Genomic DNA, 25,721 nt, shown 5'->3' on the forward strand with positions numbered 1-25,721 from the left:
AATCAGGCATCACACATATATCCATATATGTATAAGAACTCTGTGTCTTGACAGCAGAAGGGAAAAGAATATTCATATTGCAAATAATCTCTAGCTGCCCATGTCCATTAATTGGAAAGAAGTAAAAGCTAATTTTACTCTTACATAAGCCCTATTCTATGAGAAAAAAATTTTAAGTGACTTGAAATAATGTGCTCATCCCTCTTTCAATAGACATTTTCTAATGGCTGGGTTTTTTTTAAATTATTTATGCAATGATGAGTAATTAAAGAGAAAACAGTATTTTGCCTATACAAAGATACTGCAGTCCAACACAAGAAGAAAGAAATTGGAGATGAAGTTTCCCCAGGCAGTGAAAAAAAAAAACCCACAATTTTATAAAGTAGATATAAAGTAGACTACATTTTGCTGTGAATTAAATATATAATTAAGTAATTGCTTCTATCTTGGAAGATAAGGAGAATTATCTTCAAGATCTTGGGGAAGAGATTGTGAGAAAACAGATGACGATGATGATAATGATTGTAATGATTCTCATTATTATCCAATCTTACTAGCACACTTAACAGTTACTCCAGGGAATCTTAATTGTAGTTTAAACATATTAACTGATTAGTACCTCTTAACAACCTTACGAAGTAAGTACGACCATCCACCATTTTTTTGGGTGAGAAAAGAAAGGGACATAGAAATTGAAAAATGGTCCAAAAATAAATAATGACATATAAGTGAGAATTCAGAAACAGGCCCACACATATGCAGTCTCCAGATACGTGAGAAAAGCAACACTAATGTATAGTGGAAGAAGGACGGTCTTGAAATATAAAAAAATGCTGGGTCAAAAATGTATCTGGATTCCTATCCCAAACCATGAGGGCTCTCCAAAGAAACAGAATCAATAGAATTCAAATTATTTTGTGCATTTGAAGGGAGATTTATCGTGAAGAAATGACTCACAGATTATGGAGGCTAAGCCCTCTGATCGGTCATCTGCAACCTTCAGACCAAGGAGAGTTGTATAATTCAGTTGACGTTCCAAGTTTGCAGTTCTTCAAACAAGTTTGCAGTTCTTCAACCTTGAGAACCAAGGTAGACAAAAGTGTCAGTCACTGGGCAACAGAAAATGAGATGAGATGTGAAACATCAGTGAGGCATGAAAAAACGGGCAAATTTATTTGCTTTTTGTTCTACTATGGTCCTCAAAGGATTTGGTGATGTCCACCCACATTGTGGAGGGCAGTCTATCAAGTCCATCAATTCAAATGCTAATCTCATCTAGAAAAAACCTCAGAGATACACCCCGAAGTAATGTTTAATCTGGGCTCCCCATGACCAGCCATAAAATAACCATCACACACCATAAACCATCTGCATATTTTGTAGCGTGTATTCTGTCATGTCTCTTTGGATGTGTAATATAAATATATAGATTTCAGACACATAGGTATTTTTGCAGGTGTGTTAAATGTCAGGGTTTCTCAGTCATATTTTCTATAAATGTCTATTAATTCTATTAAAGGGCATATATTTTTAGATAAACTCAAATGATCCATTTGTAGCTGTTTAAGTTGACCAGTGATTAATCAGCTGTATTAATTTTTTTCAGATACTAAATGAACAAAAGTTAGTTGCCACTAAAATTGCTAATAATAAAATGGAAGAAATTTAGGTGAAAATAATGAACTCAGTAACCTCTAATATTTTAGATCTTGTATAACTTCATAGTATTTAGGTAAAATGCTATTTTTATATATCTAAAATATAGAATAAGAGAAGAAGAGGCAGAATGTATCCACTAAAACTTCTGGGGAGTTTCTTAGTAGTACATAAATAGACATTTTGGCAGCATCTGTTTATTCATAGGTGTATAAAATAAAAAGTGTGCATATGATCTTTGAGCTAAAAGGTGCTGCTCAGACTCCCTAAAATAGCTACCTAAATCGCCCTAAAGTATTATCTTCAAAGAGCAAAGCTACATAGAGTTGAGTTCAGTTTCTCATGTGTCTGTAAATTAAACATAGTAAGAGTGATATGTGCAAATGATAACAAATCAAAGTTGGTTACAGCCTATTTTAAAGAATAAACTGACATTGGAGATTTTTTTTTTCCTTAAAACCTGTATTCAGTTTTATATCCAGGTTTGGTTTTTTTTTTTTTTTTTTGAGAAACTATGGGATTTGGGAATAAAAGTAGATATCCCACTGAAATAATTCCTCTCTGATATACACCTGAAGTCATTTCTTTTCATTACATTAAGACCTTACCTTGTGGGCAGCTCATTGAAAGCTGGAGCCAACATTCCTATCGAGCCTCTAAAATAAACTGTTGATAGGACAAACATCTTAAGGAGCCATAATCAATTATTTAAATGATTATGAGCAGTTTTGTTATCAAGAGAATAACAGGGAAGTGTTTCATGCTAATATATGTAACATCATGGGTATTTTTTTTCTATTGAAGTATAGTTGATTTATAATACTGTGTTTGTTTCGGGTGTACAGCATAGTGATTCAGGTTTTTTGCAGATTATATTTCATTATAGGTTATTATAATATATTGGATATAATTCCATATGCTATACAGTAAATCCTTGTTGCTTCTCTATTTTATAAATAGTAGTTTGTATTTGTTTTTTCCATGCTCCTAATTTGCTCCTCCCTATTCTCTCTCCCCTTTTGTAACCATACATTTGATTTGATTTGTTTGTTTGATACATATACTAAGCTACCATAAGCTTTGGCAGAAAAGGAAAAAGGAGTGTCTCATATTAGCTACTAGTGTTTTCTAACTCAATCACTAGGCTAACTTTTCTGTCACAAATAGCATAGTGGAAAAATACATTTTCAGGATTAGTCAGTGCAACATAAATTGACTGAAATCATATGAGTTCTTTTTATCAGTGCTAAAATATCTTTACTTATACATTAAATCTAATTTATTTACTAAATTTCTGAGTGCTATTAAGATGATGTAAATGTCATATACCTTGGAGAAATCATAGCAAATAGAAATGCGTAATATGTCTAACGGTTTTACATGCATATTTGATTATAATAATTATATGAATTACTATTATTATTATTATTATTATTATTATTATTATTATTATTATTATTATTATTATTATTATTTATTATTCTAGTCTTATAAATAAGGACTCCAACCAGATTTTCTGGCAGAGAAAAGATTAGATTCACCTACGATTTGACCACAAAACACGTACTCCTACTATGTTGTCACTTCACCTCAACATAAAGTAACAGTTGCTGAAAAAGACTAATAGTATGCATTCTTTCCATGTACGTAAACTCCTCTTCTGTACATTATTCTCTATCTTACTTTTAATGTTTAATATATTGGGACAATTTTATATCAGCACAAATATGTCAGCCTCATTGTTTTCATTAAAAATTATCTTGAGAATCTGATTAGCATCACTAGAGAAATTAAGAGTAGAATGAACATTAATATAGCAAGGTAAGCATAGAAGAAAATTAAAAAATCAAAAACCACTGTGCAGTTCAGATCAAATTTCTTGGATCTATTTACAATTTACCTTAAAACACACATTTGGTGGCCATTTTTCTAAGCCTCTGTGTCAGAAGAACAACTACCTAATTTAAGTTTAATGGTAGTATTTTTAATTTTTAATATTACATGTTACCTTATGCAATACCTTACTGGACCAAAATTTTTGTTTAGGTTTCCTCCAAGTGAATAGCACCATCATATTAAAATAACATAAGGAGTGAATATTAATAAAGTAAACCATTTATGCCAGCAGTCTAATTAATATTTAACTTTTATTGAAAGCATTTTTATTTCCTCAGGCTTTGGGGTCTTCTTCAATTACAAGTTCCCTTTAAATTACTCAAATAGACATATTTCTTTCTGTTATTTAACTAATATTATTTTGTGGAAAAATAAGCCTTTACTCCCTTTTTAAAGAAACTTTGGAAAAGAGAGACACTGAAAGAAACAAATACATTAAAAATAGAAACATGAGCAAAGCATAGGAACTAGTTCATTCTACTAAATAATTTTAGTTTGTTCTGAAGCACATAATTTTAACTCTTAATCCTTGCTTAGTTTTCCAACTATATTATGAAAAATATACTAAATAGCCCTGAGTTTTGGAAAATTTTGATTTTTTTGAAAAGATGACAATAGGGAGAAAAAAATTAGCTTTTGTCCTCATATAAAGTTGTATCCTTGTTAATTAAGTCTTCTTACTATAGAAACTGCAGTAAAACTTAGAGACACTGATAACAGATGCTTTTTTTTTTTAACACTTTTTTATTGAGTTGTAGTCATTTTACAATGTTGTGTCAAATTCCAGTGTAGAGCAAAATTTTTCAGTTATACATGAACATATATATATTCATTGTCACATTTTTTTCACTGTGAGCTACCACAAGATCTTGTATATATTTCCCTGTGCTATACAGTATAATCTTGTTTATCTATTCTACATTTAGAAATCCCAGTCTGTCCCTTCCCACCCCCTGCCCCCTTGGCAACCACAAGTTTGTATTCTATGTCTATGAGTCTGTTTCTGTTTTGTATTTATGTTTGTTTGTGGGGTTTTTTTTTTTTGATGACGTATATGAGTGATACCATATGGTGTTTTTCTTTCTCATTCTGGCTTTCTTCACTTAGAATGACATTCTCCAGGAACATCCATGTTGCTGCAAATGGCATTATGTTGTCAGTTTTTACAGCTGAATACTATTCCATTGTATAAATATACTGCTGCTTCTTTATCCAGAAATCTGTTGATGGGCATTTAGTCTGTTTCCATGTCTTGGCTATTGTAAATAGTGCTGCTATGAACATTGGGGTGCAGGTGTCTTTTTGAAGTAGGGTTCCTTCTGGATATATGCCCAGGAGTGGGATTCCTGGGTCATATGGTAAGTCTATTCCTAGTCTTTTGAGGAATCTCCATACTGTTTTCCACAGTGGCTGCACCAAACTGCATTCCCACCAGCAGTGTAGGAGGGTTCCCTTTTCTCCACAGCCTCTCCAGTATTTGTCATTTGTGGACTTTTGAATGATGGCCATTCTGGCTGGTGTGAGGTGATACCTTATTGTAGTTTTGATTTGCATTTCTCTAATAATTAGTGATATTGATCATTTTTTCATGTGCCTATTGATCATTTGTATTTATTCCTTGGAGAATTGCTTGTTTAGGTCTTTTGTCAATTTTTGGATTGGGTTTTTTTGGGTTTTTTTTTGGTATTAAGTAGTATGAGTTGCTTATATATTCTGGAGATCAAGCCTTTGTTGGTTTCATTTGCAAAAATTTTCTCCCATTCCGTAGGTTGTCTTTTTGTTTTACTTATGGTTTCCTTTGCTGTGCAGAAGCTTGTAAGTTTCATTAGGTCCCATTTGTTTATTCTTGCTTTTATTTCTATTGCTTGGGTAGACTGTCCTAGAAGAACATTTTTGAGATGTATGTCAGGCAATGTTTTGTGTCTATTTTCTTCTAGGAGTTTTACTGTATCTTGTCTTATGTTTAAGTCTTTGATCCATTTTGAGTTGATTTTTGTGTATGGTGTAAGGGAGTGTTCTAGCTTCATTGCTTCACATGCTGCTGTCCAGTTTTCCCAACACCATTTGCTGAAGAGACTGTCTTTATTCCATTGTATATTCTTGCCTCCTTTGTTGAAGATCAGTTGACCAAAAGTTTGTGGGTTCATTTCTGGGCTCTCTATTCTGTTCCATTGGTCTATATGTCTGTTTTGGTACCAATACCATGCTGTCTTGATGACTGTAGCTCTATAGTATTGTCTGAAGTCTGGGAGAATTATTCCTCCAGCCTCTTTCTTTCTCTTCAGTAATGCTTTGTCAGTTCTAGGTCTTTGATGGTTCTATATAAATTTTATTTTGATTTGTTCTAGTTCTGTGAAATATGTCCTGGGTAATTTGATAGGGATTGTATTAAATCTGTAGATTGCCTTGGGCAGTGTCACCGTTTTAACAATATTGATTCTTCCAATCCAGGAGCATGGGATATCTTTCCATTTTTTTAAGTCTTCTTTAATTTCCTTCATCAATGGTTTATAGTTTTCTGTGTATAATTCTTTCACCTCCTTGGTTAGATTTATTCCTAGGTATTTTGTTACTTTGGGTGCTATTTTAAAGGGGATTGTTTCTTTACTTTTTTTTCCTTGTGGATTCATCATTAGTGTAAAGAAATGCAAATGATTTTTGAACGTTAATCTTGTAACCTGCTACCTTGCTGAATTCTTCAATCAGCTCTAGTGGTTTTTGTGTGGACCTTTTAGGGTTTTCTATATATAGTAACATGTCATCGGCATATAGTGACACTTTTACCCCTTCTTTTCCAATTTTGATCCCTTTTATTTCTCTCTTTTGCCTGATTGCTGTGGCTAGGTCGTCCAAGACTGTGTTGAATAGGAGTGGTGATAGTGGACATCCTTGTCTTGTCCCAGATTTTAGTGGGAAGCTTTTGAGTTTTTCATCGTTGAGTACTATGCTGGCTGTAGGTTTGTCATGACCGATGCTTTTTAATCAGAGTATTTCAGTCTATGAAATTGCTTTGTGACTATTATATAAATTCAAAGGAGACATTTAAAATGTTGTAATCAAATTTGAAAAATTATTAGTTGAGATTCTAATGTTCATGATTTGTATTGAAATAGTTAATGAGTTTCAGTAGGACCAAAAGTTTATGTCATTTTGAATTCTGATTATCAGGTGACCAATTGTTAACAATTCCTGATGGTTATAATATTTTTGGTGGTGGAAAAGGACATATAGTGAACAATTTCATGGTGAAGTATAAATCAGATGATGGAACCATGTTTCATTTGAAAGAACTGTAGAGTCAGAGAGCACAGATTTTTTTTTTTAAGATGTGATTTTTAAACAATGATTACATTTTGGATTGTAAAGAAAATAGTTCTTCAAGATAGCTAAAGAGAATCAATAATCAATAATCTTAAATTTCTTATAACTTATTATGGTTCAAAATGTGTCCACTTTTTGCTTTAACATAAGCATCCTTTAGACACAATTATGAAAAAAGATTTGCTACTTCCTTCAAATAAGTATTATGCCCTCAAATCTCTGAATACTGCATTGTTTCTTGATCAAGTTTATAAGAACTGACTGCTAAAATATAAAATGTTTTAATAACGTGACACACAAATCTTCTACTTGAGGCCATCTCAAATTGACTTCTGTTTTGAACAACTGTTTTTTGTTTGTTTGTTTTTTAATCTGACTGAGCTGAAAGTGGAACAAGGATTGGTAGCCTCTGGGAAGTATTAAATGATATTACTACTCTTTTCAGGTCATGATTCAGCACTAATACCAGGCCATTCCTTTAGGAAATGGTTTTGACTGGGTAGTTCCCTAGCAACGAAGGCCATAGCAACACCAAAGGAGGCATCAGTAAAGTGAACCCTCTCAGGGAACTTTGATTGATATTACAGAACCTGCATTTCCTGTGGGAGTAAGACTCCTATCAGTGGCTTTGACCTTTACCATCTTCATTTTTGATTTTTCTTTGGAGTCATTACAGCTGCTTTTCCACTGAATAGAGACCTATGCCAGTGGGATCTTGAGATGAGATTTTTTTCCCTGAGATGCAGAAAACAGGAAACAGGTGTATAGTAAAATGCAGACATAAGGCTTTTTTGGTTCTTGATAAGCAAAGGGTTTAATATGGGACTATATGCTGCCCTTACATGTTTTTGAGTTGACTGTTTTTTTTTTAATCAAGAACATAAGCTATTCAACAGAGTCACATACACAGTTAACATCATTCATCAGAAACAGTAAGACTTGATTAAGAGATTCAGATTGATTGACAGTTGATTAGGTTTTATTATAAAGTATTTGTTTTTGTGTGCATTATGAAGGAAAAATACAAACATTTTTGAAAGGTAAATTGATCAAATTAATTCTAAAACTTATTAAAGTAAATATGTGGCAGTATATATAAACATGTATTTTATTGTCACATTTTTCTGTTGCTTTAAATTAAGAATAAAGACACAATGTTTTCTATGATTACAAATTTGCCAAGCTTTGGGTCTGTAGTGCTTGTGTGGGAAGCTGTCTTGCTTTTATCCTTTATTATCCATTTTGGATAAGTATTTGCATATAACTCAGATCCCTCTTTTTTTTCAGTTGAAAGCAAAACTCTTATTCCTTCTGTAAGCTGTAACACAAATGTATCTATTTGTAGCAGAAACTTGCTGTTAACACAGGCTTAACTATTTTCTTCACAGTCCCTGCACTATTGAGTTTGAAAATCTGAGTAATTGCGTTCCCAGCGTCCCTTATCATGTGATGTACTTCTGGCTACTAAAATGTAAGTAAAAATAGGCTGGGAGCTTCTGGGAAAGTTCATTTTTCTTGGTAAAAGAGAATGATTACCAATGGCACAACCGCCTGACACACACACCTTTTTCTCCCCTCTTCCATCATTCTCTTGCCTAAAGAGGCAGCAGCAACCTTGAGCCCATGAAGCAAAGGCACGGGGAGCTGTAATAAGGTTGCCACTGCTGAGCAGCCAAAATAATACCAGCAGTTTCTTCTTCCATACTTTTTATTAAAGGAGAAAAAAAAAGGCAGTTTGTTTTAAGATTCCCAACAATTGATTTTCTCTTGGTACAGGCTAAATCTGCCTTATTAATTCAACATAATTGGTTGGTTGGTAATAAAGGGTTGTCACTGTTTTCTGCATATCAGTTTATTCTTTTTGCATAGATAGTAAGTTTAAACAGAGAACTGTGTTTTTTTTTTCTTTTATTTTTCCAAAGAGATATATAGAGGATTAGACACTTGGCAAATGTAATAAATACCTTGATATTATCTACTCTACAGCAAGGATTCCGTACCTAAGCATCATCGACATTTGGGACTGGATAACTTTGTCAGGGTGGGGAAAGGGGCTGTTCTGCGCATTGTAGGATTTTTGGATCATCCTAGTAAATGCCAATGGCATCCCCTTCCTAGATATGACAAAGTCTCCAGACCTGCCAGATGTCCTCTGGAAGGCAAAAATCACTCCAGCTGAGAACCAGAGTATTGAAAACATTCGGATATGACACATTAAAAAAGAGGAAATTCACCTTCATGTTTTTATTCTTTAATTGTGTTTTGTAAATATTTTCTGTATTGCAGTACTTTTGCAGTACATGTATTTTGATCTCTAAGATTGCTTTTCATAAAATGACATGAAATAAACTTTAAATGATACTCGCAAGGAAATGCTGTGGAATAAGATTGTTTATGTGACATGGAAACCACAGGTTAAGTCTGTTAAAATGAGGCATTAGAGTGAAGTAGTAAATAACTATTTACTTTGGCATTGAATAGTATTCAGGGTGTCACAAATTTACAAATTCAGATTACATCAGTGACCAAGAAGGAAAAGGAAGTCTGTGAAGCAGCTTTAGAATTTATACTTCAAAACAGACTGGTAGTGTTAGAGGTGAACCAAAGCACGTTGTCCCAACTACAAGTATTTAAATTCGAAGAATATTAAACATTCTACAGGCTAAAGAAAAGATATGTTTATGTACATTCCACTGCTAATTTGCAACCCCTAAATAATATTGTCTACAAGATACATTACCATTTCATGTTCAACTGAATGCTTTGACATAAATATTAACATTTGTATTATCTATGAGTTGGCTTATCTGGACAGTCCATATATTTAAATTGTGTTTTTAAGCTGGGTACCAGCAAAATGATTTCTTTTTCACCTAGACAGATGGTAGCCTTGTGTTACAGACAGGCAATAATTCTCAAAGCAAATCCATAGATATTCTACTCTATTTCAATAAAAGGGTAACATTCTTAACCAGCAGATGATTTAAAGTGGCTGTTAGTTATTCATTCATTCTTTCTATCCTTCAATAATTATTTATACATTAGCTATTTGGAATCTTTTTATCAGATGCTGAAGTTGCAAAGAAGAATAAAGAATTATGTTGATTCTATGATATCCACTGCCAAGTAAAAATGGATGACAGATAAAGAGATAATTATAATACTATGTGGTACTACATGATAATAGAAATATTCATAAAGAATTGTAGAAATATGAAAAAACTTGCTCATTCATTCAGATTTTCTTGTTATTTGTTCAGATACACATAATGTTCGTAATGGTGAAAAGCTAGCACATTTAGAGCTAAAAGCAAAACGTGTTAAATGATTCAGATAGATTCTGAAGTGAAGCCATTAAGAAAATTAGCAAGACGTTATTAAAAAGAAATCACTTTCAATAAATCAGTTGAGCAAATAAGGTTAACTATGTAAGATTCAATTGAAACATATTGACACATTTCAATATTATGATGATGTTAATGCAAAGTTGTGATTTCAAGGCAAGGAAAATCAATGTAACTCAAAAAAGTAATTAGTTTTTTTCTCTTAGTCCATTACCACCAAGAGGAAATGTTTAAGGATAAATTAAATGACTAATATAAATACTAAATTTATTTTAAATATATTTATAAACTATATTAAAATCATATATTTAATCTATAATATATATTATAGATTATATAAAATGATTATATATTATATATTTATATATTTAAATATGTTATATCAAATAAATATGTATCATATATATTATATGTATAATTATAAATAATTAAATTCTAATAAAATTTGTCTTAGGATAGATATAGGCAAATATGAAAATGATCAGGACAGGAGTAAGTTTTATACATCATGCTCCTATTAATCATAATTAGCTGTCTAAATTGAATGTTTATCTTTGGAAAGCAGGTTGACTTCCCTGATGTGAAGTTTAAGATCCTTATGGTTGAAAGGTCACTATAACCACAGCTTTTCTTCTCTCTCTCTTTAAATTACTGTAAGAAGTGTTTCCCATTCTTTAGATATTATTACAGATACTTCTGGTGCTCAATCCATGTCCCTTTAGAATTCACTAGTCTCGTGCATACCACATTTGGACAACGACTATGCCAATTTTCTCCTTCATGGTAGCATAATGTTGAAGCATCTTATACATATGTCCCAAATGTCTGCATTAAAATCAAGATCCAGTTGTATATGGTAATAATCTGTCAGTAACATATCCTTCATTGGATTCCTTTCATTTCCCAGCATCTCCATCAGTGCTTCTGGGGATATAAACAAATTCCTCAATGCAGGAGTCTAAAATAAGTAATAATACAGTACTTTGTTATGCTGTAAGGAAAAATGGACATTCTGTTAAACTTAGATTTCATTATACTGCATGCACATCATAATTTATAAACAGTAGTTTATAAAGTGACGGTGAATGATTACTTCTAGATCTTACACTATAGGATAGCAATAATAGTAATAATAATAGCAATAATAATAATACATGATAATGATAGTAAAATTGCAGTTAACATCAGTACAAAGCAACAGATTAAAATATTAATGGTAAAAATCATGTAAGCATTCATAAAAGAAAAGGAAACTTCTGGACAGAGTGACCAGGAAATCAGGGAAAATATTAATCCATTCTTTTATTCAACATTTGTTTAATATTTCATATGAAGCAGGCACAAGGCTTGGAGGCATGAATTAAAAGATGATATTTGATAAACTGGTCTTCTTCTGTGTATCACAGACTGACAGCATTGTTTTGAGGACACACATACATGCAACTAAATATATTTTCATGATTCATTTGACAGAAATCATTCATTGGACAATTTTTTAAAATGAAACATCATGAGACTATCTGGGTTAGCTGACTTGTGGAAAACTAGAAAGTTTCGTCACTCGGTAAGTACAAATTTATTATTTCTATTTGTCAAGTATTTCTGGGACAGAAAGGATTTTCCTTCCTGCTTTTAATTGCTTCTAGTCTAATAGAAGAGCAAGAGGAAACAATTCCTTAAATCTTAAAAGGAAGCCATGGATAAGAGATGAAGTACAGAGCCCAGCACCCAGGTCATTCAATTCTGTCTCACTGGGATTTTTAAAACGACTCTGAGGAAGAGTAACCAAACTTTTGTAATAATAAAATATATGCACAAACATTATAAACAAAAAATTTAAATAAAGGAAATGGAACAGCACAGAGAGATAAGAAATAAGGGAAAAATAGTAACTTTATAATTTATCCAGATATAAATTTCAATATTTCATTTTTGAACTGCAACCAAAATATTGCAATGACTTAAATTTATAAATAAAGGTATGCTAGAATTTTCGAAGTGTCATATGAATGCAGAGGCTAAATATTTGTTTTTTCTGGAATATAAAGGAATGTAGATACTAGATGTTTTACCACCACTGATCACAGAAACCTACAAAAACTGAAGTTAAGGCGGAGCCCTCTCTAGAGAATTTCACAGCTGAATTGGCTGACTGATTTGTATTTTAAGAAAGATAATTACAATTTAAAAGAAAGAGAGGTAGCTGAATGTAAAACAAAGTTGGAATCAATAGCTAGGGAATGTTAGTGTGATGATAAGTGAATCCTAGAATTCCATGTGATTTAATTAAGCATTATGAACACAGTGCCTTGTAGAACAAGTTGCTTGTATCTGGTCCAGTTATTTGAAACCTGAAGATTCAATCACATATATTTGACATATTTCAGATAGTCTGTTACAGTATTTCTAGATCCACGCAGTTCTCAGACCTACTCTGGTAGAACACATTGAATCAGAACTACAAAACCTTCGGTGATATTTAATTTCTCTACATGATTTGGGCAGTCCTTCCTATTACATATCTCTAGTTGGATATCTTCAAGTGTAGTAAGAAATGCCAGCTGGTTTTGCTTGTTTGTTTTGAATTTTGGCTTCTTCAACCTGAAAAATGCAATTATTAGGGCTGGTCAAAGTTGTTTTTCTTGACTTTGTTTTTTCTTTACTTCTTTATTTGTTTCTGAAGGTAGTAAAATGTTGGATACTTACAATGCCTAGGTTTCTTCTTCACTGACTATTAGACATGATTTACAATTAGAAAAAGCCCTAAGTCACAAAATAATAGTAATAAGAATATTATTGAGTATTATTAACTATGTATTTACTAGCATATAATACCTCTACAAACTTTATTAAATAACCAGAGAGTGTATACTTTATAATTTCAGTTTAAAATTTCTCAGTGCAAACAAAGGTATTATGATTGAAGGAAGCTTTTCATCATCTTCATTCACCTTTCATCTGATCTTTATGCTCTTTTCTCTTGGTAGTTACTTTTTATTTATTGATAGATATCACCTAGGCAGAATGTTTATCTCACAATAAAGGACATTTGCATGCAATAAGGGATATGACAGCATCTAAAATATTTATAATGTCCTTCAGGTGCTTTGCAATATGTTGAAATGCATACATTTTTGGATTTTAGGTATTGTGACATATGTTAACACAATTCGGTGTCTAGATATGAAGGCTTTGCGTAATAGTGCTACTATATAAAACCTCAAAAGGGCAAAATGGGTTCCAGGAAGAAATAATTGCTACATATTAAATTCATCAAAATTGTTTTTCTTTAAGCCAATCTTAATAAGGAGATTAACTCTTTTAGAGACTTTTGAGATCTTTTCATTTAAATGTCAAGTCATGCTGCTAGCTGAAAGTTTGTGTGGGCATTTGGGAATTGAAATGAACAGCTCAAGTGGGTAAGCACTTAGCCTCAATATGGACTGATAATGACTACAGGTATAAAAAATAGGAGGAGGGAACCCCTGCCTACCTTTTGTTTCTAATGGAATAGTTGAATGACAGGATTGCACATTGTCACAATAGCACAAATGCTGCCCTACACTCGTTGACCTTAATCCAAACACTCCATAATGAACCTCCTTTTCAGTGTTGATTATGCCATTAGCTATATTTGAAGCTTGTTAGTACAAGTACTGTTGATTGCCTTTAGCTGTGCTTTAGCCTTTCGATAGTATTTTTTCTTACTCAATAGGAATTCTTTATTGAGTTAAAAAAAATCGTCCAGTTTTTCTCCTCTCCAGTAAGTACCAATCAATATTCCTAAGATGGAGAAAGTAAAACAAGATTACATGGTGCATATTTCAAGTTTAATTATGGTGTATGTGTTTGTGTGGGGGTGTGTGTTAGAGAGAAGAGAGAGGATATGGCCTATTAAATCTATGAATTATATCATGACTATGGTCCTAAAAAATTACTGTATACTTTAAGGAATGTATGCTTTATTATGAAAAATTTGTATAAATAGTTTACATTTTATTTTATTTTAGATTGGTCCATTTTACCCAAATTTTTATTTTGAGATTCTCTGTACCTACAGAAAGTTCAAGGGACATTAAACACTTGTATACCCTCCACAGAGGTTCACAGAATGTTACTGGTTTGTCAGATTTTGCTACATTTGGTCCCCATCTTTTGTATCTTTTTTTCCTTCTTGCTGAAAAAGTTGAGAGTAATTTGCAGACCTACTTATATTTCTTCATTAAATTCTTTAGAATACATTTGTCCACTAATACAATACCATGATCACTCCTGGGGATTTGACACTGATAAATATACAGATAAATAAATAAACAAACAAATGAGTTGTTCAATATATAGTCAATATGCATGTATATATAAATTTTTTTTTTTTAATTTTGTAATGTGTTTCATGACATTTACAGTATTTAGTGGTCTAGTCCATTGCCTTACAGAAGGGATCATACTTGCTGTGTTTGATTGTTTCAACATTAGATTGAGGATGCACACACACATACATACAGACACACAAATATACTTTGCAAGGCTGCTCAAACCAAGGTGGTTTTTGTTTTCCATTGCATCACATAAGAGGACACATAAATGTCAGATGATTTCTATGATCGGCAATGTCAATTTTGATCACTTGGTTAAGGTGACGTCCCCAGGCCTCTCCATTTTAAAGGTACAATTTATTCTTATAATTAAAATGTCATCTTTGGGGGGGTGATATTATTAAGTCATTTCATCTAGGTTTTTAAATGTATTTGCATAGAGGTATGAAATTAACTTTTCATTAATCATTTTATTCAATTTATAAATTTTAATTGTTAAATCATTTTAACAATTAAAATTTCCCCATGTGATTCTTTTAAATGCTAATACATTGTGATGTGTAATATTCTTTTATCATTTTTTAAATTTATTCTTCAATTTCAGTTTATAGTTTGTGTTTCTTCCAGAAGTCACTTAATAAAGAGATCATAAATTTCAAAGAAGAATCTTTTTTCTTTTAATTAATATTAACTATTAATATTTACTATTATTAATAATATTAATTAATATTTGATAATTTACCATTAATAGTTTACATTAATTAACTATTAATGTAATGTATAGATCATGGCCTTGTGATCAGAAAATTTTTTTTCATTTTTGGAATTTGTGGAACTTAATTAAACTTTTCTTAGATGACCTAATACATACTCAGTTTTCAGGAATGATCCATGTGCAATTGAATAAAACACAGGAAATGAAAGTATACAAAATAAGATGAGGTGAAATGAACAAGAACAGTAAGCATATAAACACATGAGAATGGTTAGTGCCTATATTATGTCAGATTTATGCAGAGGCCAGATTTTTGTTATAACTGCCTAATATTAAGGCAATACATAAATACTGAATTGGTGAGACTGACTAAATAGTTCTATAGTTCTCAACACAATGGCTTAAAAATCATGAAGATTGTTTTTACAGTAGCAAAGAAAACAGATGAAAAATTATTTCAGAGACTGAAAGAATAGTGAGAAGGTAACAACAAAATAGATCAAAATAATGCATTCTTAGTAACAGGTCTTTCTGTAAATTATTTCTGAAATGATTTACTTCACTATGGCATTGTCAAATAATCTGGCTTCTCAAACTGCATATAAAATACTTTATAATAATAATTTTTAAGAAAGCCATTGACATTAAGATTGAGTAAAACTAGACTGAATAGTATCATGATTCAAGAATACTATGTTTTGTCATATGATCTGACTGATTTATGCTGAGAGAAACTTTAGTGTACCTGAATAGCCAGTTTTCACTAAAATCATGTTTGTTAGTTTTACTGAATTTATAAAAGTCCATTTTAAATAGTCTAACAGTTGTCCCTTGTTCATAATGTTGTCTTAAAAGACACCATAAGCTATTATTGCTCAAAGAATAAGTGGCATTGTGCCATTTATAATGCAAATATAAGAGCATGGCTATCTTGACAATCAAATGAAATTTAATATTAATAAATAAAATAAATATATATTTAATTTAAAAATCAATAAATTAATATTGCTTATTCAGTATCTTTACTAGTATTCAGCAGATTACAGAAAGTTTTAAAAGACACAAGTGTTTTTCCACTCAAAAATTATCCGAGGACACTACTTGAAATTAGGAGAATAATCACTAAACAATAGGAAAAATCAAAATAAAATTTCATTAAATCGTTAGTTAAAATATACTAATATAACAATAAAATAAATAAAAATCTTGAAATTCTGCACTGGTAACACTATATGTTAGTCTAAGAAAGATAACTGAAGCCTAATCATCATAAATTATTCAGGAAAGGAAGTATGATGTTGAAGACCGGATCCTCCTCGGAGCTGGGTAAGTAAATTAACCCCTCACTCTAGCATTTCCCAGGTGATAGCCAAGGCTCCTTAGGTCTGAAATCAATTTGAGGACATGACAATATGCTTGACAGCACAACTGTTTAGGGAATACCTTTACTGAAACTTTGGTCAAAGTTATCCAGTGTAAGTTCATTTCTGTCGGTGATTCTTGACCTTTCTGGGGAAATCAGCAATTTGTAATTTTCCTGGAGCTATGAGATCACAAGAGTGAGGATGAGCTTCATGTTTTTTTTGAGTATGGAGAAAATAAAGGAACCAGGGTGTGGCTCCGTCGTTTGCTTCTTCTACTAACAGATAGCAGAGAGAATTTTAAAAGGAGTGAGAAGCACATATAACAAATAGCTTCAGACTCTAAAGGATAATTTCAAGATTGACTGGGAGATTAGTCTTTGCTGAAGAACTTTACATAAAGAAAATAAAACAGCAGGAATACAACAATAGTATTCACTGTCTCTAGGTGTAGAGAGTAAAAAGGCGCTTTAGTATCGAACTTCTTACAATAAGATGTAACTTTCAAAACATATATTGAAAAGCAATAGACAGTACAGGGCTTGGGCTTTGGAGTGTGCCAGTCTGGTTCAAGTCTCAGCTTGGTCACTACCTGGCAACATTTTATTAACTCTACCTGGGTTCCGCCTGCAAGTTGGGATAATAATTGTGAGGTGGTTGTCAGAATTAAAATATATTGTATGAGTGAAAAGGACTTAACATATTTCCTGACATACATTGTGTCCTCAGTAAATAGAAGCTTTGATTATTAAAATAGTAGTTTGATGAACACATTTATCCTTCAACCTACAAACTTCCATTCATTCATGTAGTGAGAGTCCTTCCAAGAGATACATACTCTGTTAAGCATTGAGAATACAGCAGTGGATAGGACAGGTCACCTCTGCTCTATGCCACTCGGTTAGCAAAGGAGAGACACATAAAATATTAGCACACAATTATAATTGCGTAGCTACAAAAAAGTCCTGTAAGGAAAAGTTTACAAGATGCTCTAAGAGGGAATAATGGAGCGATCAAACTGGAAAAAGTGCTCCAAGACCTCCAGGACCAAATTTATTTGATTTGAATTTATTCATAATTAAGATTTTCCTGTTCAAGTCTCTTAACAGTGATAAAGTGACCTTTGCAAAACATTTCCAGGTTAACTTTGTTCCCAGTAATATATGTTAATATCCAGTGGCAAATTTTGCATAATGCATACTGTTTAGGAAGAAGGAATACTACTTTAAAAGCTGGCTGGAGCTTTGGTTATTTATATTCAATCACTAGATTGAAAGAGAGAGGTCTTTGCTTTATAAAAGTGTGTTGATTTTTTCCTGTTCTTGTTATAATAATGTTTGTGGCATTCTTATTGTTGGTATGAATTTACATGGCTAATTTCATTAAGTGCAGTTTTAGATGAAAAAATATTTTGATCTGCATAATAAAATGAAAGACTATTATGTTTTCAAAGTGAGCTAGTTGGGGTATCGGGGGTCATTGTCAAGGGAAAGAAATTTGAAGAAATGAACAGTTAGTGAGCTAGGACTCTGTAGAGATAAGAAAGGAGAAATTCCCGAGGGTTCCTTGTGGTGAGAGATGACTAGTTAATTCTGAAAAACAATTGTATCTGCCTTTCAACCCAAAGTTGTTTCTAATGAGGTGCAGTATTTATGCGGTGTATCACCAAACCTTCAATAAAGACTGTTATTGGTGTATGACATAGCTCTTCTTTTGGGTAATGAAAAGGAAACTGTTCCACACTCAGTTTAAAGTAGAGCAGAGGCAGGACAGCAGCCATCAAAGGGAAATAGTGAGCAAGGGTCAAACATGTAATAGACACAGAATTTTGGTGAAAATGAAGACCACTGTTTTGTAACCCCTTCACCCCATACCCTGCCTTCAGGACCTAAAAATACAAGTAAGAAAGGAAGTGAAAATGAGTACTCAAATTAGTTCTTACAATGTTTAAAATAAAGATGACCTTGAAAGATTAGAACTCATGGGGACATTTGAATCATAAGTGAATTTAAAAGCATTTACGTAGTCTGCAAATAATTTATTAATATAGAAATTCTCACTGATTCAGAATAGTATTAAAGACACTACATAAGATAAATATTTATGTTGAACACCAAAACAAATTTCATTACTCACTCAGTGGGTCAGATGTATTAACACGGTGATCACCACATCATCCAAAAATCTGGGTGGCAGTTGTGTTTCTTCACAGGGACCCAATCCACAGTGGGCAATCAATGTGTTGAAACACACACACTCACACTCACACACACACACTTAACTTGCACGTGCACTTACACATACTTACTTACACACACACTTACCCGTGCCCACACACAAAAATGATGCATATAAAAGTGACATAAAAGAATTGGTATAAGTAAACGAAGTGTGTAAGAAATTCAGCTTCAATTTTGTGAGCCATATGCTATAAAAATGGAGACAGCGTGGACATTTTATTAACCATGTTTTCTAGTTTCTGTATGTGATGTTTTGACTTGTGGGGCCTTTCTGACCACCCAGGGCTGGCCAATTCTTAGACAGACAAATGATTCTCCGGTGAGCATATACAGACTAAACAATACAGCCCCCATACATTCCAATTTTCTTCTTTATTGACTTTTACATTTGGGTTACTATCTTCCTCCCTGATCACCCTAGGGCCACATATCAGACAGTGAGGGGCAGTCCCCGTACTCTAAAGTTTGATGAAATTATCCAAACCAGCCAATCCTAAACCTGCTTAGGCTGCTTGCCCTGCCTTGCCCATCCCTTCCCTCTAAACCCACAATAAAGGCTCTCCTGCAGTCCCTCACCTGCCTGCCTGCCCCATTAATATCTCTGTATTCTACTGTGTGACCCTTCAAGGCAGAGTGACCCCTTCTATTTCAAAATAAAGCACGTTGGGTCATAAACTCTCTTTTCAATGGCAATTATATCCTGTTATGTCAGCCTCACCATAACTGAATACTAATAAATCCTATATTCTAGAACAGATCTATTTTACATAGATTAATCAAGAAAAGTCAATCTGATAACACTATTCCATGCTTTTAGATCCATCAACTGATCCTCCTTACTTACTCTTAGAATGCCAAGGAGCTTATATAAATAAAGCTGTAAAATTATACATTGGATCTTAGTTAAAAAGAAAGTAGCTGGGAAAATTCAAAAAGAAGACCAGTCCCCTTTGAATCAAAGCAACACCTTAGCATAATTTTTTAAAAAATTTACCTCAAGATGTACCTTAGAATAAATGTGTACCCATTATTGGTCCATATAAATTTAGAGGCTAAAACTTAAATATTTTATTTTATTTTATTAATATAAATTGGGGCAGGGCTATGAGGAAATGCTAAAGAGTAAATCCAATTGGCTATGGGTGCTGAGGATAAAAAGATAAGCAGCAAATGGAAACAGAGCTAATTAAATTTAAAATCATTTGAACAAAGTCACTATGAGATGAAGAAACATGACCACTACCAATGAAAACTTAAACATATTTTAATTGAAAATAATTTTTACATGTCCAAGTATAACTATTTCTAGAAGAATTCATATTACTTGTCATTTTTTAAAATTGGCATTTTGGTCAACAGACTAATATTGACTCACTTAGCAATAGTAAAGCAAGGTTGTATTCACAGTATAAAGAAGAGTTTTTAAGATCGGAGACATCAGGATCAGACAAAAACAGCTTTGCTCTGTTCAGTCATTTAAGATGACTAAAAACATTGCCAGTTTATGATTGGTTTATACACCAAGAATGCCTAAATTGTGGCAGAATTCTTTGCTCTCAGAAATACTTTTAATGAGGTGAGAAGTTTTTCAAACAAACAAGTGAAAACTATCCTTTCATAAAGATTACTGTGAAAATAAAGCAATTTCTGTCAGTGAAATGTTTTAAATACCACAACACTGCTAGAGGAATTTATTTCAATATGAAGAGCATGGTCTGTGTTGATGAATACTACTGTATATTTTTACGTATTGATTGTCTAATTTTTTTAGAATATTCAAATACCAGTTAAGAGTTCATCATTTCTGTTGGTTTTAGATGTTAAATATATTATTCAAAGGCTAACTTGGATCACATTAAAAAGAATACAGTTTAACATTTTATCTGTGTTATTATAGTATTGGGGATAAAGAAAATTTCCTCTGCCCTTCTAGGTCTTCTGGGTGGTCTAAAAATTAAATTGACATAAAACAAATTAACAGGATAAAATTAAACAAAAATTTAATAACATATATACATGGGAGAGACCCAGGAAAACTGAGTGACTCACCAACATGGCCTCACCTTAAATACCATTTTCATCTACAGACTTAGTAGTGGTTTGGGATTTCAGACTGACATGGAGATGGGAAAGCAGTTATTTGGTAAATAAATGTCTGTTGGGTCATACAGAGACTGTAGGACACAGAGGACTTTTAACAGACTGCTAGGTTCCTCCCTGTCTACACACCTAGATCATTCTGTAGTTATCAGTGATGTCAGATCCCTTCCTAGAACAGGTCCTCTGCCTGTATTCTTCAGGCAGTTCGGGGAAAGTCAAAATTTCTTCCTGAGTCTTTTTGGTCTTCATTGTTTTCAGTTCAAAATAATCCACATGCCGAAGAGACATTTTAGGGTGGCAAATTTTGCTCCCCTATAGCCCCACTAATTATTTTTAAATTACAGTTACCACAGATGTATATTGTACATCAAAAAAATGTGGAAATGTCACTCACTGTAGTGTAGAAACTGAGCTTCTGGTTTCTGATTTGCACGCCTACTATATACCAGATGATTTGGGGAAAGTTATTTAATCTGTCTATATCTAACTTCTTCTTCATAGTAAAGGCTACAGAGATACCTGTCTCCTAACCTTCTTGTTAAGTTTGAATGGGAAGTAAAATTTAAAGCATCTAATAGCTAATGCTGTCTATTTGAGCTCTTTTCTTATGCCCTGGGCCTTCCCATGTTAGTGCAGCTTTCAGTGCCAGCACTCACATTTTTCTCTGTAACTTCCTATGACTGCTTGAGTCTACCTCACTTCCTCCGTGGCATGCTGAATATAGCTACAGGAATACACGCTCTCCAGGAGCAGCCCTCCACACTGACTCACAGAATGAGGGTTTAAATATCCCAGTACTCTAACTCCTCATTTGTGTTTACACTAGTACTGGGGAATCAGTAGACATCATCTCTGGCTGCTCACAGGGGTAACTAGCTTACAACAGATCCATGTCTTACTTCCTTTCCCTGGGTTATTTTCCCACTCACATAAGTTTTTTGTTTGCTTGTTTGTTTCTCAAATCAGTGTCAGCATCTGGAGGATCTCACACTGATACAGTCATTCCCAGAAGTGGTTCTGGAAAACACAAAAACTATTGTTTTTGGAAAGTAGGGAGTTAGTTAATAATACCTAGCATGTTGTAGCATCTGAATGACTAAGATTGTCACAAGTGAAGGAACTGGGATGAGTCACAAGTGAAAAAGAGATACATTGGTTTATATAATAACTCTAGTTTTGAGATAGTAGCAGCAGTGGGCCAGTTAAAGATGTAGCCAGTCATCTGGCTCTACAAAGATTGAGTCATTAGTCACTCCAGTTGCTGATCTTCAACACATCCTGGAAGAAGTTCAGGGCAGAAATCAGGAATAACACACTCTGTGCTCTGGGAAAACTGACAGAACAGGCTTTCAGATATTAGATATTTCAGCAGAAAATTTTATGAATCAAAACTCTTGCATCTTCCCATACATAGAGAGGCAGTAAAACCATTAATTAAGGTATCTGTTCCTCACAACCAGCAGTAACCTTCTATCAAGATGTGAGCATGGTTGCATGTACCCCCTTTGCTAAAATCACGTATATACTGACTTCCCCTCTTATCACTTTGGAACAGTTCTCAGAACTACTGAGAGTCTATCTCCTGGGCAATAGTCCTCAGTAAGACACCAAACCAACAGTACTCAGCTTCTATGTTACATATTCTTTAAAGTCATTAGGTGGCAATTTGAAAGATGATGGAATTGCTACTTTAGTGCAATCAAAGCACTGAAGAATGGGAATGATAACTTCAGTTTAGCCAACTACCAATTCAAGACATGATGTGAAAGCCAGAAGTCACATTTGAAGGGTTTTGGAAAAACAGACATCCACAATTAGAGACAGACTGGCCTGAAACTTATACCCAGAACTTTATTTTTAAAGTAGCTTAATTATAACTGTGGATGAAATAAAGATCAGTATTTTTCTGTGAGATCCAAATTTGCATGTGCAACTGCCTTTTGGGTAGTTGAATGTCTTATCAGCATGGGTTATGTCACTAGCTGATTCTGTTTCCCTAGGGGGTGAAGACATTTTATTCATTAAAGGAATAAGGAATAGATTATTGGTGGTTGTGGAATGGGAAATAATTGAGACACTAGTGATGGTTCACTGTAGATCAGGTTTGACAATGATAGAGAGATGTTTAAGGAACATGAGCTCTCTAACGCAGTGAAGGACTATGGAATTCTAAAGTAGTGGAGGCCACATGGCAGCACTTGCTAGTGAAATGTCACGTTCTTCCTAAAAGGCAGTGTAATCATAATGGTGAACAAAAAGCACCTGCTCACAGAGGTCTATAACAGTGGCTGATAGGCCCTTGTATTCCAAAGGAAATAGAAATAGTTGCCAATGGGGTCTTCTGCTTGACTTACATAAGCAAAAAAGATCATGATTTGGTGAACAGACAGCTGAGCTCAGTGGCTGCACTGTAAGATGCAGCTTACAGATCTGAGAGATTTCCTAAAATGTGAGACCATAACTGAAGAGAGGACAGAACCCCTTAATGAAAGCTCCTGCAGTGTCCATCCCCCAGTATTTCCCTAATGAACTTATGGCCATCCTCCCTACACCACAAAAAACTCTTCTATAAGAGTAGAAAAATAACTGGATTTCAGATCCCTCGAGGGATAATATAGTGTCACTCTGCTATCCTGATTTCCTGTTAGTGTGGGAATTTGTGAAAGCCAGGTAGTAAATGGAGTCTTAACCCAAGTCTGTCTCACACTGGGTCCAACAAGTCCAGAGTACCATCCTATACTTATTTCCCTAGTTTCTGAGCCCATTCTATGTAAGGTCAAGTGGAAAACCTGGAAATTGCATTGTCCACCTCATTCAAAATAATAAATCAGAAGTAATACTGCATCTCAGGTGGAAGGGTAGAGATTAGCACTACTATCCGTGACTTAATGACGTGGTGTCAGTTATACCAACCTTACCCTCCTTTAATTCATCATTCTGTCTTCTGATAAAGAAAAACTAACAATAGCAGATTATGGTGGTTTAGTATTCAATTAATGAAGTAATATCACCAATTGTAGTTGCTGGCTTGTTTTGGTAATTTTACTAAAGAATAGAGCCTTGGCAATTAGTTTGTTGTGCTTAACCTGACTAATTGACTAAGGCTTTTATTATTTTTCAATAATCAGGAGAGATGGCATGCAGCATTTTGCATGCATTATTACATTAAATCTTGACTTCTGTTGCATTATGGATTTGTATTCTTGGTTATCTCAGTATCCCAACAGACAAAATTTTGGTCCACTATTTAGAAGGCAGTATGTAAACTGGAACTGGGTAATTGATAGTGACAATACCTTGGATGTTCTGGTACTACACATAAATGAATGAAAATGGAGATATATACTCTAAAGAGTCAGAAACTTCCCATATTGATAAAGTTTTTAGGGGGATGGTGATCTTTGAAAAAGTTAGAATATTACCTCCAGGATAAAAAGCAAAGTATAGCTTTTTATAATTCTTACACCACCAACCCCCAATAGTCATAGTGCTTCATAGGCTTCTTCATAAATTGGATAATGTAATAAGGTGATTTGTAATGATGCCATATTTGAGTGGAATTCAGAACAGTAAAGGACTTTGTGTATCAGAAAAAGAGTGGAAGATAAAATCAAAAACACAGAACAAGGTAATGAATAGAAAGCATCAATAATAATGGTAGATATTAATCCAACTATATCAATAATCACTTTAAACATCAGTGGTCTAAATGACCAATTGTAAAACAGAAATTGTCAGAGTGGATCAAAAAGAAAGCTGCAACTATATGTTGTTTACAAGAAACCAAATTTAATATAGTATAGATTAAAAATAAATGGAGAAAAATATATCGTGCTAACACTGATCAAAATAAAGCAAGAGTAGCTATATTGATTTTAAACAGGGTAAACTTCAAAGCAAGGAAGGTTTTCAGAGATAAAGAATATTATACATAATGATAAAGGAGTCAGTTCTTCAAGAAGATGTAAGAATCCTTAATGTGTATATGTCTCACAGGAGAGTGTCAAACTATGACAGGCAAACACTGATAGAACTGCAAGGAGAAATAGATGGTTCTACTCTTATGGTTGGAGACTTTGATACTCCTCTCTCAGAAGTGAACTGATTCAACAGGCAGAAAATCAGTCAGGACATAGCTAAACTCAACAATACTATTATCAACTGGATGTAATTGACATTTGTAGATTACCAACTGTTTGGTCCAACAACATCAGAATATATATACATTCTTAAGTTCACATGTAACAATCACCAAAAGAGGTCACATTCTGGGAAATAATACACACCTTAACCAATTAAAAACCACAGAAATCATGCAATTGGATGACAAATGATATTAAAACTGGTAATCAACAGATAACTCAATAATCCCAAACTATGTGATGATTAAACAATACACTTCAAAATAACACGTGGGTCAAAGAAGAAATCTCAGGAGAAGTTAAAAAATATTTTGAGCTAAATGAAAATGACAACACTTCTTATTAAAATTTGTGGGATTTAGGAAAATAGTGCTTAGAAGAAAATTTATAGTATTGACTGCCTATAATAGAAAAAAAGAAATATCTAAAATCTGTTCTTTGAGAGTCAACCTTAGGAAGCTAGAAAAAGAAGAGCAAATCAAATCTTAAGTAAGTAGAAGAACAGAAAAAGAAATAAGTAGAGCAGAAATCAATAATATTGAAAAAGGTAAACCAAAAGATAAAAATCAATAAACCTAAAGGAGTTTGAAAAAAAATCAATAAAATCTGTAAGCCTTTAGCCAAGCTAAT

General features: G+C 33.2%; 1 long non-coding RNA gene across 7 annotated transcripts in view; it reads left to right on the plus strand.

Moving 5' to 3' along the window:
- Positions 1 to 25,721, plus strand: part of LOC135323329 (uncharacterized) — a 430,798-nt gene that overhangs the window by 111,579 nt on the left and 293,498 nt on the right. For all 7 annotated transcript variants that reach the window (XR_010384767.1, XR_010384770.1, XR_010384765.1 and 4 more), the window contains exons 6-7: positions 8,262 to 8,344; positions 11,691 to 11,781. This is a non-coding gene — a long non-coding RNA (uncharacterized LOC135323329). The remainder of the gene's footprint in view (positions 1 to 8,261; positions 8,345 to 11,690; positions 11,782 to 25,721) is intronic.

Source organism: Camelus dromedarius, chromosome 2 (assembly GCF_036321535.1).
Source record: "Camelus dromedarius isolate mCamDro1 chromosome 2, mCamDro1.pat, whole genome shotgun sequence".
NCBI classification, from domain to species: domain Eukaryota; kingdom Metazoa; phylum Chordata; class Mammalia; order Artiodactyla; family Camelidae; genus Camelus; species Camelus dromedarius.